This window comes from Triticum urartu, chromosome 2 (genome assembly GCF_003073215.2).
Source record: "Triticum urartu cultivar G1812 chromosome 2, Tu2.1, whole genome shotgun sequence".
Lineage (NCBI taxonomy): Eukaryota > Viridiplantae > Streptophyta > Magnoliopsida > Poales > Poaceae > Triticum > Triticum urartu.
The window spans coordinates 693835330-693850512 of NC_053023.1; the positions used below are offsets into that span (position 1 = coordinate 693835330).

At 42.8% G+C, this 15183-nt stretch overlaps 1 pseudogene; it reads right to left on the reverse strand.

Moving 5' to 3' along the window:
• Window positions 1-3411: 3411 nt before the first annotated feature.
• Window positions 3412-10328, reverse strand: LOC125537961 (annotated as a pseudogene).
• Window positions 10329-15183: the final 4855 nt, after the last annotated feature.

The window sequence follows — 15183 nt, forward strand, 5'->3', positions numbered from 1 at the left end:
AAATGTCAAACCAACATTTAAAGTATTCTTAACAGTCTGACTATGCATTTGGTAGCAGCCCAATGTGTTGTAGTGGGTGCATGAAAAAACCGACATACTTTATTCATAATGAAAGAAATATCAAGTCTCATGAGTGTTAGGTACTGAGGTCAAGACATTCGAATCTGACCGACGTGGGTATTGGTGAGGGCTGCACAGGCGGGGCGCATTGCGAAAAGATGAGAAAAATGAGGGAGGGAGAAGGGTAGTCGAGGAAAGAACGGTTCAAACTTTGGATGGTAAATAATGTGAAGCAGCAGATAAATTCTTATTCCAGTTAGTCAACGATTAAACTTGGTGTCTAGAGCAGTCTTGTTCTCTTCACATCCCCATGTATCAAGGGAGTCCCTTCGAACTGTCTTGTATGCTTGTGGCTGCTACACAGTAAAGTGTCTAGACTGGTTTTCGCTTAAATGTGGAAGAGAAGTTGGATAAAAAGAGAGTAGAATGATTTTTTTTTGTGATGCAGGAAGAAAGGGATCACTTCTCCCACTTATTGTAGACTTAAGAGAAGCGAAAGTAGGAGGAAGCCTAGGAGGGCCATCTGAGCAAAAGCTCAGAAATCGACGAATTCACTGCTTATATCTCTGGCTTGCTAGTAGGTCATTTCATATAATCTAGGACCCCAATGTTAGGCGATTCACCCAATATTAGGGCCCTTTATTCGTTCTCTAGTGGGCCGAATGACCAGTCAACCCTTTCATCTGTTGGGGGTTGCGGGAGGAGCGAAGGATCCAGCCAGACATCGTGGGAAAAAGTGGGGTAGGACCAAAATAGTATACTTTTTCAATAAAAATGACATTAACAAAAATAAAAATAAAAAACTGATGCAAGAAAAGACAAAAGAGAAAAAACATAAATTACAACTGCCACGCCCTATTATATATAATACCATGGTATACTTTATAAAAATGTTTTAGCTATATAAGTCCAATAAATTTGCCATGGCCCAAACACAATTTCGTTTTTATGAAAAACCAAAATTCAACCCTCTTAATAATTAAAATTCCATCCTCTTAATAATAAAGTCTCATGCTCCCAAGTAATAAAACTACCATCATGTTAGTAATAAAATGGTCATCCTCTTAATGATAAAAATTCCGTGTTATTAATAATAAAAAATACCATACTATTAATAATAAAAACTTCCATCCTATTAATAATAGAAATCCCATGTAATTAATAATAAAAAATGTCATGTTATAAATAATAAAAAATGCCATGCGCTTAACTACAAATGCTACCATCTTAAATAATAATACAAATGCCATGTTATTAATTATTAAAATGTCATACTCTTGATAATAAAATTTCCATGTGAGAAAGTAAAAAACCAAAACCAAAATTGCCATGTGTAAATGACAAAAAATCCCAAAGCTTGCAATGGGGCCATTACAAAAATACCTAAAAAATGCCATCTGTTGAAAGGCAAAAAATGTCATGGTTTAAACCAAAAGAAATTGCCATGCTACCAATAATAAAAAAATGCACATGGAAAGTTTAGAAAAAAAACCATCCAAAAAACAGGGATTTTTGTTTGTTCATGGAAAAAGGGGCATTTGGAATTTTTAAAATGAAAAACGAATAAAAAGATTTTATCTTCGAATACATAAAGTTGTTTAAGCATAAGTGTTCACAAAACCGCTTCAATCGAGGTGATAAGAGCATCTCTAGCAGACCCCGTATAACGTCGACCCGCAAAACGCATTTACAGTTCGCGAAAAAATGGCTTTGCGGGGCAGCGCGGACGGCCGCAGAGTCAGACCCCGCAAAACGGACCCGTAAAAAAGATATTCACGGAATGTGCTCTTTTACGGGTCGGCTTTGCGGGGTCTGCTCGGGCGCCGCTCCCGTCGGCCCGCAAATCCGAAATTTACAATTCAATTTCACACATGAAAATATATTTCTTTGCTTTTTTATTTTCTTCAACGGCATTGAATACATAGTAATTCACCAAATCTTTGCTAGAATAGTAAGACCAAATAAAACAAGAACCATAATTATACATTTTAAAAGATATCCAACTTCCATATATAACTGCTCCCACTAATTGGACCAATATTTTCTTCATGCATTCGTTGTTGATCTGCGGATTCTTGATTGCATTCTCCATTCTTTTTCTTTGGTTCTAAAGAAGTAGACGTTGTTTCCCCTCTATTTTCTTCTCTAATTGCACATGCAGCCGCATCATTAGCCTCAATTCTACTAAGGAGTGCACGAACATCTATTAAGTTCCTTTCTATCAATAAATCAATGTATTCTCATTCCCAAAACTAAAATGAGCATCCATCTTCCTACACACATGATGATGTTCAAAATGAGCTATCGCAATTGAACCAAAGTATACGGTGACAAAGCCGAATGAAAACAACACATACCCCATCGTTTTCGCATTTGAAGAACACCCATCCGGGGTGCTTCTGTGTGCCAGAAGTTAGTCGTAGCACTGTCCGCGTGCAGTCGTCGCACTGTATGAGCGGCATCGGCCAGCCGCTGCGCGAGCGCCGAGCCCGGCGGACGGCCGGCCGAATCCCTGCCGGCAAACCAGCGGCAGCAACTACAAGACGAACCCGTACCTGCATGCGGCGATGGGGCTTTACCGGGGCAGCGCGGGTGCTCCGCGACCAATCCATGGCTTGGTGCAGCGACCGTCGGCCGGAAAAGCCAAATCCGGCCGCCTGCGTCGAACAGTCGCCGATCTGCAACTTTCCGGCCCGCCGACGCAGGAGGAAGTGGCGGAGGGCAACCTCGGGCGTGTGGCGGCCCTCCGGCGTGATCCCACCAACTACTTTGGCCAAAATCGTAGGCAGCGACCCGACGGCGGGGCGAGGGGTAGAGGGGCGGCGGTGGGTGGGGAACGGGCCGAGGGGCGGAACCCGTGTTTCCACGGGTTGGGACTGGAATTATGCCGCGTCCCGCAAAAAAAATTATGGGTCGGACGCATTTGCAGAGTCTGCTCGGGCAGAATTTTTCGTGCCAACACGTAATTTAACGGTTATTTTACGGGTCGTGACTTTTTAGGAGGTCTGCTAGAGATCCTCTAAGCGTGCAGCCACTCCTCAAGAAGGTTTGGGTTTGAGACCCCCACCTCGTGCATGTCCCTTGTATTTTTTAAGAGGAAAAGGGAAAAGGGAAGGGTGTTTATCATTTCGCTGTAGCGCGTATGAAAAGCTGACGTGGTACAAGGCTTGCGTCACCATTCATGCGATAAAAAAGGATATATCTATCTAGACGGCAACCAGCATGTTCACTAGGAAAACATCAACATTGAGCGTTCGCCGGATATCATTTTTCGAATCTATTGTAGGAGAATCAGCTTGGGATGCAGCTTGTTTGTTAGCGGTTTAGCTTCTGGGTGGCAGGAAACTAGGAATCGATAGTAGAAGACCAAACAAAGGCCTATTAATTAAATGCACTAGACTTTTCAAGTTAGAAGTCCGAAAAAGATCCATACTTAAACTTCCTACATATCTCGTTGAGGAAAGGAATCAAGAAACCTTTCCAAATCAAAAGGAAATTAAGAACGGGCAACCAAAATGCACTGCTTGGAAGCAAGCTCTGTCTGACAACACTGAAACAGGCAATCCAGATCCATAGGTGACAAAGCATGAAGACGGCATTGCAGATGATATGTTATCTCGAATCTCCTTGGTGGCTTTATCTCGTGACCAGTACTCATAGTTACACCAGGGCTCTAGATTTAGACCCTGTAGGAGAATATCAACACTTGTGGTCAGCTGATGTAACTTCAATGGTAAATAGCGCCACTTGAAATATCAGATGAAACAGCTATTTTGGTGAAACATTCAATTTCCTTTACCAGATGAAAATTTTCTGTTGCTTTACCAGATGGAATTTTTCATTCACCAAGTTTAGAAGTTTCTGGACATTATTAAAAAAATATGTCGGGGGAGGGTAAATAATATATATGTTTGAAGATCAAATTCAATCACCTCTGTCTATCTACTGAATTTTCATGATGATTTGGTTGCTTTAAATTGGGATAGCCATAATAGAGACATCATATGGGCATAGCCAATGTATTTTTTCACCAAAAATGCTCAAGATCAAGGAACTGTCGTTGTATTGAGGGGTATACAAATGAGCAGAGGGCATATGCTACTTCTTCTGTTAAAGTTGATTACACATATACTCTCTGTATATCCACATATCTATCATTAGCCCCCATGTGCATAGATAAAGAAACACTAAATCAAAAAAAAAGAAGAAGATAACCATAGATACGCTATTACGAGACATGCCACTCAGCATATCTATCATTAAATCACGCAGCATCTACCAAAGCAATATAGTAGGCCAATAAGGGTAGGGAAACACTACACACTTGATTCCCTAAATGGAAATTTATTTAAAATCTGAGACTCTCGAAGACGACTGTTATAACAAAATGGAGGAAGTAGTAGAGAATATTGAGAAATCAGCATCTGTAACTATTAAGTGCACCATAAAAAAAGAGGTTCAGGCACCTACTTCAGATGTTCCTTTTGTCCTGGCAAAACTCACTTCCACAACAACATTTGAATGCCTCGACAGGGTGGTTGACATCATCAAAGTCAAGTCCATAGTCCTGTGGTCAACGTGTGCACGAAAGAAGATTAGGCATTTTGACGTATAACTTAAAAGTAGACAATAATCTAGGCAAGAAGATTTCACTAAACAAACAAGGAACGGTAGCTTGACAAAACTATTATTGGATTTGCAGAGACACAGTTCAACATAAGGTCTAGAAGTCTAAAACATGAGATTGAAGATTGAACAGAATTCAGTCAGGATATTAGAAACAGTTTGGCCCATATCTTGGTCCTTAGATTCACTAGTGTACAACTGATGCGGCACAATGGAGCTTAAATTAATGTAAATTACCCATGTAAGTTCTTCAAATGGCTTTATTTGCCTTGTGGTGAAAAACGCCGGCTGAACGAAACAAAAGAATAAATAATCAATCTTCATATGTTTCAAACTTGATTAACACACAAAGGCCAGTAAATAGCTGGAGTTGCATACGTACATGGTAGTAGTGGTGGTCGGGTGTCTCAATCTCAACAGGTATAACAATAAGATTGGCATCAGAACACCTGCACCATACCATGACGTACCAAGTCAAAAAATTCTCAAGAATAAAACATTCCAAGTCAATCAGTCGAAATTCAAATTATTGGTTCAGCATACTATGGAAGCACCTTTTTTTTTTTGGTTTCTCTCTACCTCTGTGTTCAAATCTTGTGTTACGAAGTGCTATTAGATAGCTTCAAACTAGAGTAGCATCACTTGCACAATGCACATCATAATCAAAGTATTCAGATAAGGAATAATACAAAGCATATTCACTACTAAATCACACACATGCGCAAATAAAGATAGTGTTAACTTGTAAAAGTACATAGAACCAAGGTTGAACTTTCAGCTCAAATGTAGCCATTCATCAGTTACATTTTAGTCAAATTTGTTTGCGATTTTTATGACTCTTTTTTGTGACGGTGCTGTTGGTGGTGGTAATCATAAAGGAATATTACTTACCTATGGTTTATGAACCTTGCCACGTTCCCATAAAAGGTGCCATCCAGACAGAGAGCATGGTCGTCCTCCAGAACATCTTCAGTGACCCAGTCAGCATCAAGCAACGTAGGGTAGGTATGCTTACCGTTCGACACCATTTGATTGTTTCGCTCATACAGCTCATTGTTCGTCAATATTTCACCAACATACTCACAAATAAATGCACCCCGAGGAAGTTCCTCAGCAGCCCGCAGTCCCCATCCTTTTTCTCCAGGGGTTAAGAAAACCTGAAACGACACACATTACGAATGAATATAAGAAAAACATGCATGATGTGCAGTTTGATGTGATGAGGACATGAGTATACACAGAATGCTCAACATTTCCACATTAATCTAAGGCAAAATTGGATCCTACATTCAGTCACTATTGCCGTATTAATTGAAGTTGAAATAGAAAGAAACAGGTTCAACATTGCCACATTAATCAAAGGAAAGATAGAAGGATCCATACAGCTTGCCTGGAAGGTGCTGACTAATCATGCATACTTCAAACCGCTTTAATTATATGCATTAGATCTCTATAATAAACAGAATTCTACTTTTTGTGTATGGATATGGAGCTGCCAAATTACCTATGGAATTCAGTTAGTTCAGTAATACTCCCTCCTTGCCAAATTATAATGCATATAAGTTTGTCCTAAGTCAAACTTTGTAAACTTTAACCAACTGCATAGAAAAAATTATCAACCTCTACAATACAAAATCAATGCCATTAGATTCATCATGAAATATATTTTCATATGGTATACATTTTCTATTGTAGGTGCTCATATATTTTTTCTATAAACTTGGTCGAAATCTACAAAGTTTGACTTCACACAAAACTTATGTGCACTTTAATTTGGCAAGGAGGGAACATTTGCCAACTGACACTGATTAATAAAAGCTTTATCTTTGGTGCAATGGGGCCATACCAAGAGCTTAAATGGGTACAAACGACTTACTTGTAGATGCCGACTAATACCCCGCTGCACCACACGATTTCCACAATTTCTGGCACATCCACATTTATTCCAACATTCCTTGATAAATTTCCTTATAGGGTGCCCTTTACAAGGATTCACCTTGGCGTTTGGTGACTCAGAATTTACGATCTTCACTCGTTCTCTTGAACAAATTTTGCAGTAGAATTTTGGAAGCATGGAGAGACAAGAATTGAGAAATTCTTCCTTAAGCAGGCCGTCTCTTGTATAAGCAAAGTCGCCTCCTGTTTCTGCTGCGCATGCACAAGGAAGTGGTTCCACTAGACAATCTCCAAAGCAGTCTGAGCAGCAATTGTCATCTCCTATTCTAGCAAGCGAAAGATTGACATATGCCTTCTGGAATGTGATATTGCGTGGTATGTAGTGAAAGGGAGCAGGAAGAATCCCATTGCCACCTTCATTGATTATGGGAATACTCACATGTTCTTCACCTTTTGTTATGTCATTGACATCATGAGCTGGTCCCTTGGGCTTGGCAATAACCAGCATATTACTGGAACTGCTCTGTTCTCCAGCAGTAGCACTAGAGGGGCAAATACCACCATGGATCATGCTATTGCTAGGTGGCATACACGAGGAACCAGCTTGGTTTGGCACTGAAGGCTTAGATAAAAAGTCCATGGCAGGAACTATTTGTAGCATTCCACTTTCTCTTGGTCCACTATATGTATAGTCCAATTCAATGCACTGGTTGTGCGCGTCCTTGTATGCTGGAGGATTTTGAAAGAAAAAAAATACAGAAATTCCAAGTAATTAGGAGTTATTCGAGATTAAGATCCTAGGTTAACAAGGCAACGAAAACAATATTAATAGGGCAGCCACAACAAGATGATGCAATTTTTGAAGGAAAAACCGGACACCTCTGGAGCAATTGCAGTAAACATATTGGTATCACTAAAAGAGTTATGACATTGTTTTTATAAATTCAAAATTCACAACAGTACAGCTCCTATGTCAGTATGCCAAAGGTAGGCTTATAGGCTTGCACACAAGCCAAAGGTAGTACACAAACTGGTAAACAGTGCACACCAAGACTAGTGATGCAGTGAGAAAATAGCACTGAAATTAACAAGAGTTTCTTCCATTCATGAAACTTATATAATGTATTCCCAAGAAGTCATAACTGACGTTTTAGTTTTTTTTTAAAAACACAACAGGATGTGTGTCACATTTGGATGTTAACGAGTGCACTGAAATGTTGCAAGTAAAAACAGAGCCCAAAAACAAAGAAAAGGGAATGGTAAAACAGGATGTTTATTATGAAACTAACCCTACAAAAGGACTAAAACAAAGATCAAACTAAAAAGCAATAAAACCAAGGCAAGATCTAAGCTAAAAACAGCCAGGGGGCCTGGAGTGCACTGTCAAAGTGCCTCGGCTCCAGCAACCACCTGCCACAGCTCTGCTTCATCAAAGGTGAACTTGATCGACTCCTGGAACCTCAGAATCACAACATCAAACAGTCATTGTGTAACCACCAAATTTCCCACAACATCATGATGATGAGAGAGAGTGCCACTTTTAAGTCCATGAGTTATAAATTTTATGACCGCTAATTTCTATCACACTACAAACTATATTATGAAATAAATTAATGGCGTATTTACTAATCTTTTTTAGGATGAAAAATTGGGAACCATGACAATTACTAATAGTGAAAGTTTTGCATTCCGCAAACAGCCTATATTTGGAAAGCATAAGAAGACTATCAAACTCAGGGCAACGAGATAACAATATTTATTTTGCATATGTATAACAGAAATGCAAATGAAATGTTTTTGCTCTGCAAATAAATCAATAGAAAGTGTGAGGCATATTTGCTAAAACAGAAATTACCTCTCTGATGGCTGGAATCTTGAACTAGGGGGCACATAACTGCCAGTGGGGTCTTGAAAGTAGGAAGCTCTTGACCTTGGGAGTGATAAAGCTGAACTATCTTCATCTGTCAATGTATCCTTGAGAACATCGTTTTCCATGTTTATTTCTTCAATAGGCACCCGCGAAAAAGACAACTGCAATGTGTTCCCAGTGGCACAAACAGTTTGAGGGCACAGCTTGCCTGCTTCTTGCTGCAGTGGAGCTTCAGTCAACTCTGTCTTCTCATTGACACGCACCTTGGATGTAGGTTTTCGAGAATGATGTTTTATCTTAAGCTTCTTTTTACAGTGATCCGAATCAGGATTCATCCTCTTGTTAGCTTGCCTTTGCTGTTCTTCCTGTACCAAAAGTGGTAGAGTAAGGAGTTATAAGAGAAATGTTGCCTCTCAATATATTACATTCTGGCTAAATGATCAAAACAAAGTAGATTGTACTTTGGGATCTGGCTCGTCGAATATGGCATCGGTTAGAACCCGAAAGTGATCAGCTTCTATAAATTCCCAGTTGTGATCATACGAGTCTAGTAGATTCGTCAACACTGGTGAAACAGTTTCTCTCTGAATTCCAATAGCACCCAGATATGTGACAGCAGCATCAAATCTTTCCTTGCAAACCTTTGAAGATGCCATCCTGCATACAATGGAAGAAATCAATATAGCACATCATACAGAAAGTGACAACTCGAAGAACCAACTGATAAAAAGCATAAATACACAGAAAAAAGTTAAGCTAGCAGCCTAGCACCAGACACATTACGAAGACATACCATGCAGATAACGATATTATTGATACATTACGGAAAGCTGTGTAACTGCTGACTGAATGAAATTTTGGCTGCAAGGGCCAGCAGCGAGATTAGTATATTGCTTCTCAGAGCAGGATACTTTTCTCTGAAAATGTTGAACGGAACCGCTCTTTTTTTCCGTTTAGAATTGAAATTTTGTGATACGACAGATTTAGTGTACCAACTGGAACTTCTCTGAAAATTTACAGGTCATCTGCACAGTTTCCTTAATGAGATGCAGCGCATCAAAAGCTCGGACTGCACCGGATATATACTGACTTGTTAACACTTAACACCCAATGCAGCATGCACGCAAATCCAGTTCCTAACATGCAACAGACATGGCAAAGCGAATAATCTGATGCAGATCAACATACGTTTTGTGCCTTTAGCGCTAAATGTATGCGGTATGCCCCTGAACTTGGGAGCATTTTGTGTGAACTAGTGTATCCGTTTACTGAATCTCCTATCACGATTAGAGGTGTTAATAATTGTGCACTAACAATACCATCCAGAAGTTGCAACATTTCGATTATAATCAAAAGCAGAGGATCCAGTCGTATTATCATCACCACAAGACGGCGAACCACATAACCAAGGAACGGAGAAAAAATCATCAAGAAAACCCCCCGCATTCCGCATCGCCACAGAGACAGCACACGCAAACCTCTTCAGTCTTCAGTACAAAAATTAACCAGCGCGAGGGATTCGAAGCGGGGACGGGGATCTGGACAGCCAGGCCTCGTCTCGAGGTTACCCAGCGGGGGAGCGCCGACAAACTCTGAACCAAGAGAGGGCGTCAGAATCCGCAGAAAAGTAAAACAAGGCAAAAACCCCATTCTGCAAAACAAGCGCGCACGCACCTCCTACGCCAACCGCCCAGGGAGACGAAGCCGATGCGCGGGGAAGCGCCCGCGGAGGACGGAGGCGCGGTCGCCGCCGGCCGAGAGATTGGGGTTTTGGAGCGGCGTTGCCGGCGTTGGGGTTTTTGAGATGGAGAAGAGGCTGGTTGGTGGAGTATATAACTGGGGGGAGCAGCAAAACAGAGTAGTTTCGAAACAGAGCGTGGAAGTCCAGGCGACGAGAAGAGGGGAAGGAAGACGGGAAGAAGCGAGCGGCCTGCGGACGCGAACGTACTGCTCGCGAGCACATTTGCACCCGGAAGGCCGGAGTACCAAAAAAACATTGAATTTTTTTTTTAAAAAAACTGAATATTTTTTGTGGTAAATTTTGTCAAATGTTCTATGTCCTTACAAAGTTTAGACGTGGAATCGCATTCGTGGAAGACATGCCAAAAAGAGCAAAATCGATGCTGATTTTGTCTCTTTTTCTTTTTGCCGCGACTTTCACGGATGTGAATTCATCATGAAACTTTGCAAGCACATAGAACATCTGTCAAACTTTGTCAAGAAAAAGTTCAGATTTTTTTGTACATTTTTTCAATATTTGACGGTGTTATTGTTTGCCGTGACCTTGTTTGAGCTCGCGAGTAGAAGAAGACTTCCGGTGGCTTGCCCCTTCGTAGGGATTTTTTTTCTTTTATTATTATTTGGGGCGCACGGATTGGTATGGCGGGGATTATACATCTCTAACAAAAGGGCTTAACTTCTCAAAACATTAACTAAGTCTAACTTTCAAAAGCGTTAGGTGCTAAAATATTTTGGGAGGCGTGTTGGCCGCCTCTCAATTTTGAGAATTCGAGCCAACTACTAAACAAAAGATTTCCTCCTCCTGCTCAGCCGCCTCCACATCGGCGCCTCCCTCCTTGCCTCTGCCGCCACAACACACGATGTCGGTACACCGCAGCCCCTCTTCCTCTCCCCACTTCTTTCGATCACTTCCCACCGTCATTGCCTAAATCAATGCATCAAGTTGTTGCCGCGGGTGGAAGCGATCAAGCGACCACGAGTGGGCCGCGTGGGCACCAAGACGCACAACCGGCGCCTGCAGCGCCGTATAGGAGCTCCCTCTTGTTACTTGGGTGGTTGAAAGAATTGAAACCGTTTCTGTGAATTCATGGATCTGGCCCAAAATCAGAACTGTTTTTACTAACTACAGTACAAAGCTGATTTTATGGTTAAAACTGCTTCAGGTCCCAACCCAACTCCCACACGTCGCCGCAGCCCAACTCCCAACAATCGCTCTTTATTTATTCACCCCCGACCATCCTTCTCTCTCCACCTCAAAATAAAATATTCTCTTCTCTTCCTAATCCCAATCCATTCGAGATCTAACTACTGACGACCCTTCTCTCCCCCACCCGATCCCAATTCCCTACTCCACTTCGCTCCATCTCTTCGGCATCTGCCGATTGAGCTCGATGAACTTTGGCAGCCTACGGAGCCACAACGATGGTACTAATTGCTTTTTCTTCTTGCGTCAGAGCCACTAGGGGGTTAACTCTTTGAGGGGTATCAACCTTCGACTAGCCATAGTAGGGAGTGTTGGGGAACGTAGAAGAATTTTAAAATTTTCTACGCATCACCAAGATCAATCTATGGAGTCATCCAGCAACGAGGGAGAGGGGAGTGCATCTACATACCCTTGTAGATCGCGCGCGGAAGCGTTCAAGAGAACGGGGTTGATGGAGTCGTACTCGTCGTGATCCAAATCACCGATGACCTAGCGCCGAAAGGACGACATCTCTGCGTTCAACACACGTACGGTTGGGAAGACGTCTCCTCCAACTTGATCCAGCAAGGGGGAAGGAGAGGTTGATGAAGATCCAGCAGCACGACAGCGTGGTGGTGGAAGCAACGGTGATCTCGGCAGGGCTTCGCCAAGCTCAGGGAGAGGGAGGAGTGTCACAGGAGGGAGAGGGAGGAGTGTCACAGGAGGGAGAGGGAGGCGCCAGGGGCTAGGGTGCGGCTGCCCTCCCTCCCCCACTATATATAGGACCCCTAGGGGGCGCCGGCCCTAGGAGATTGAATCTCCAAGGGGGGGCGGCGGCCAAGGGGGGTGGAGTGCCCCCCCAAGCCAAGTGGGGCGCCCCCACCCCTAGGGTTTCCAAACCTAGGCGCAGGGGGAGGCCCAAGGGGGGCACACCAGCCCACTAGGGGCTGGTTCCCCTCCTACTTCAGCCCATGGGGCCCTCCGAGATAGGTGGCCCCACCCGGTGGACCCCCGGGACCCTTCCGGTGGTCCCGGTACAATACCGATTACCCCCGAAACTTTCCCGATGGCCGAAACTTGACTTCCTATATATAAATCTTCACCTCCGGACCATTCCGGAACTCCTCGTGACATCCGGGATCTCATCCGGGACTCTGAACAACTTTCGGGTTACCGTATACTAATATCTCAACAACCATAGCGTCACCGAACCTTAAGTGTGTAGACCCTACGGGTTCGGGAGACACGCAGACATGACCGAGACGACTCTCCGGTCAATAACCAACAGCGGGATCTGGATACCCATGTTGGCTCCCACATGCTCCTCGATGATCTCATCGGATGAACCACGATGTCGAGGATTCGATCAATCCCGTATACAATTCCCTTTGTCAATCGGTACGTTACTTGCCCGAGACTCGATCGTCGGTATCCCAATACCTCGTTCAATCTCATTACCGGCAAGTCACTTTACTCGTACCGTAATGCATGATCCCGTGATCAACCACTTGGTCACATTGAGCTCATTATGATGATGCATTACCGAGTGGGCCCAGAGATACCTCTCCGTCATACGGAGTGACAAATCCCAGTCTCGATTCGTGCCAACCCAACAGACACTTTCGGAGATACCCGTAGTGTACCTTTATAGTCACCCAGTTACGTTGTGACGTTTGGCACATCCAAAGCACTCCTACAGTATCCGGGAGTTGCACAATCTCATGGTCTAAGGAAATGATACTTGACATTCGGAAAAGCTATAACAAACGAACTACACGATCTTTGAGCTATGCTTAGGATTGGGTCTTGTCCATCACATCATTCTCCTAATGATGTGATCCCGTTATCAATGACATCCAATGTCCATAGTCAGGAAACCATGACTATCTTTTGATCAACGAGCTAGTCAACTAGAGGCTCACTAGGGACGTGTTGTGGTTTATGTATTCACACATGTATTACGATTTCCGGATAACACAATTATAGCATGAACAATAGATAATTATCATGAACAAAGAAATATAATAATAACCATTTTATTATTGCCTCTAGGGCATATTTCCAACAGTCTCCCACTTGCACTAGAGTCAATAGTCTAGTTACATTGTGATGAATCGAACACCCATGCAGTTCTGGTGTTGATCATGTTTTGCTCTAGGGAGAGGTTTAGTCAACGGATCTGCCACATTCAGGTTCGTATGTACTTTACAAATATCTATGTCTCCATTTTGAACACTTTCACGAATGGAGTTGAAGCGACGCTTGATATGCCTGGTCTTCCTGTGAAACCTGGGCTCCTTGGCAAGGGCAATAGCTACAGTGTTGTCACAGAAGAGAGTCATCAGGCCCGACGCATTGGGTATGACTCCTAGGTCGGTAATGAACTCCTTCACCCAGATTGCCTCTTGTGCTGCCTCCGAGGCTGCCATGTACTCCGCTTCACATGTAGATCCCGCCACAGCGCTTTGCTTGCAACTGCACCAGCTTACTGCCCCACCATTCAAAATATACACGTATCCGGTTTGTGACTTAGAGTCATCCAGATCTGTGTCGAAGCTAGCATCGACGTAACCCTTTACGACGAGCTCTTCGTCACCTCCATAAACGAGAAACATATCCTTAGTCCTCTTCAGGTACTTTAGAATATTCTTGACCGCTGTCCAGTGTTCCATGCCGGGATTACTTTGGTACCTTCCTACCAAACTTACGGCAAGGTTTACATCAGGTCTGGTACACAACATAGCATACATGATAGACCCTATGGCCGAGGCATAGGGGACGACACTCATCTTTTCTCTATCTTCTGCCATGGTCGGTCATTGAGCCGTGCTCAATCTCGTACCTTGCAATACAGGCAAGAACCCCTTCTTTGACTGATCCATATTGAACTTATTCAATATCTTGTCAAGGTACGTACTCTGTGAAAGACCAATAAGGCATCTCGATCTATCTCTATAGATCTTGATGCCTAATATGTAAGCAGCTTCTCCAAGATCCTTCATTGGAAAACACTTGTTCAAGTAGGCCTTTATGCTTTCCAAGAATTCTATATCATTTCCCATCAACAGTATGTCATCCACATACAATATGAGAAATGCTACAGAGCTCCCACTCACTTTCTTGTAAATGCAGGCTTCTCCATAAGTCTACGTAAACCAAACGCTTTGATCATCTCATCAAAACGAATGTTCCAACTCCGAGATGCTTGCACTAGCCCATAGATCGAGCGTTGGAGCTTGCACACCTTGTCAGCATTCTTAGGATCGAAAAAACCTTCTGGCTGCATCATATACAATTCTTCCTTAAGGAAACCATTAAGGAATGTCGTTTTGACGTCCATTTGCCATATCTCATAATCATAGAATGTGGCAATTGCTAACATGATTCGGACGGACTTCAGCTTCGCTACGGGTGAGAAAGTCTCATCGTAGTCAACCCCTTGAACTTGTCGATAACCCTTAGCGACAAGCCGAGCTTTATAGATGGTTACATTACCATCCGCGTCTATCTTCTTCTTAAAGATCCATTTATTTTCTATGGCTCGCCGATCATCGGGCAAGTCAGTCAAAGTCCATACTTCGTTTTCATACATGGATCCTATCTTGGATTTCATGGCTTCCAACCATTTGTCGGAATCTGGGCTCGCCATCGCTTCTTCATAGTTCAAAGGTTCACCGTTGTCTAACAACATGATTTCCAAGACAGGGTTGCCGTACCACTCTGGTGCGGAACGTCTCCTTGTGGACCTACGAAGTTCAGTAGCAACTTGATCTGAAGTTTCATGATCATCATCATTAACTTCCTCTCT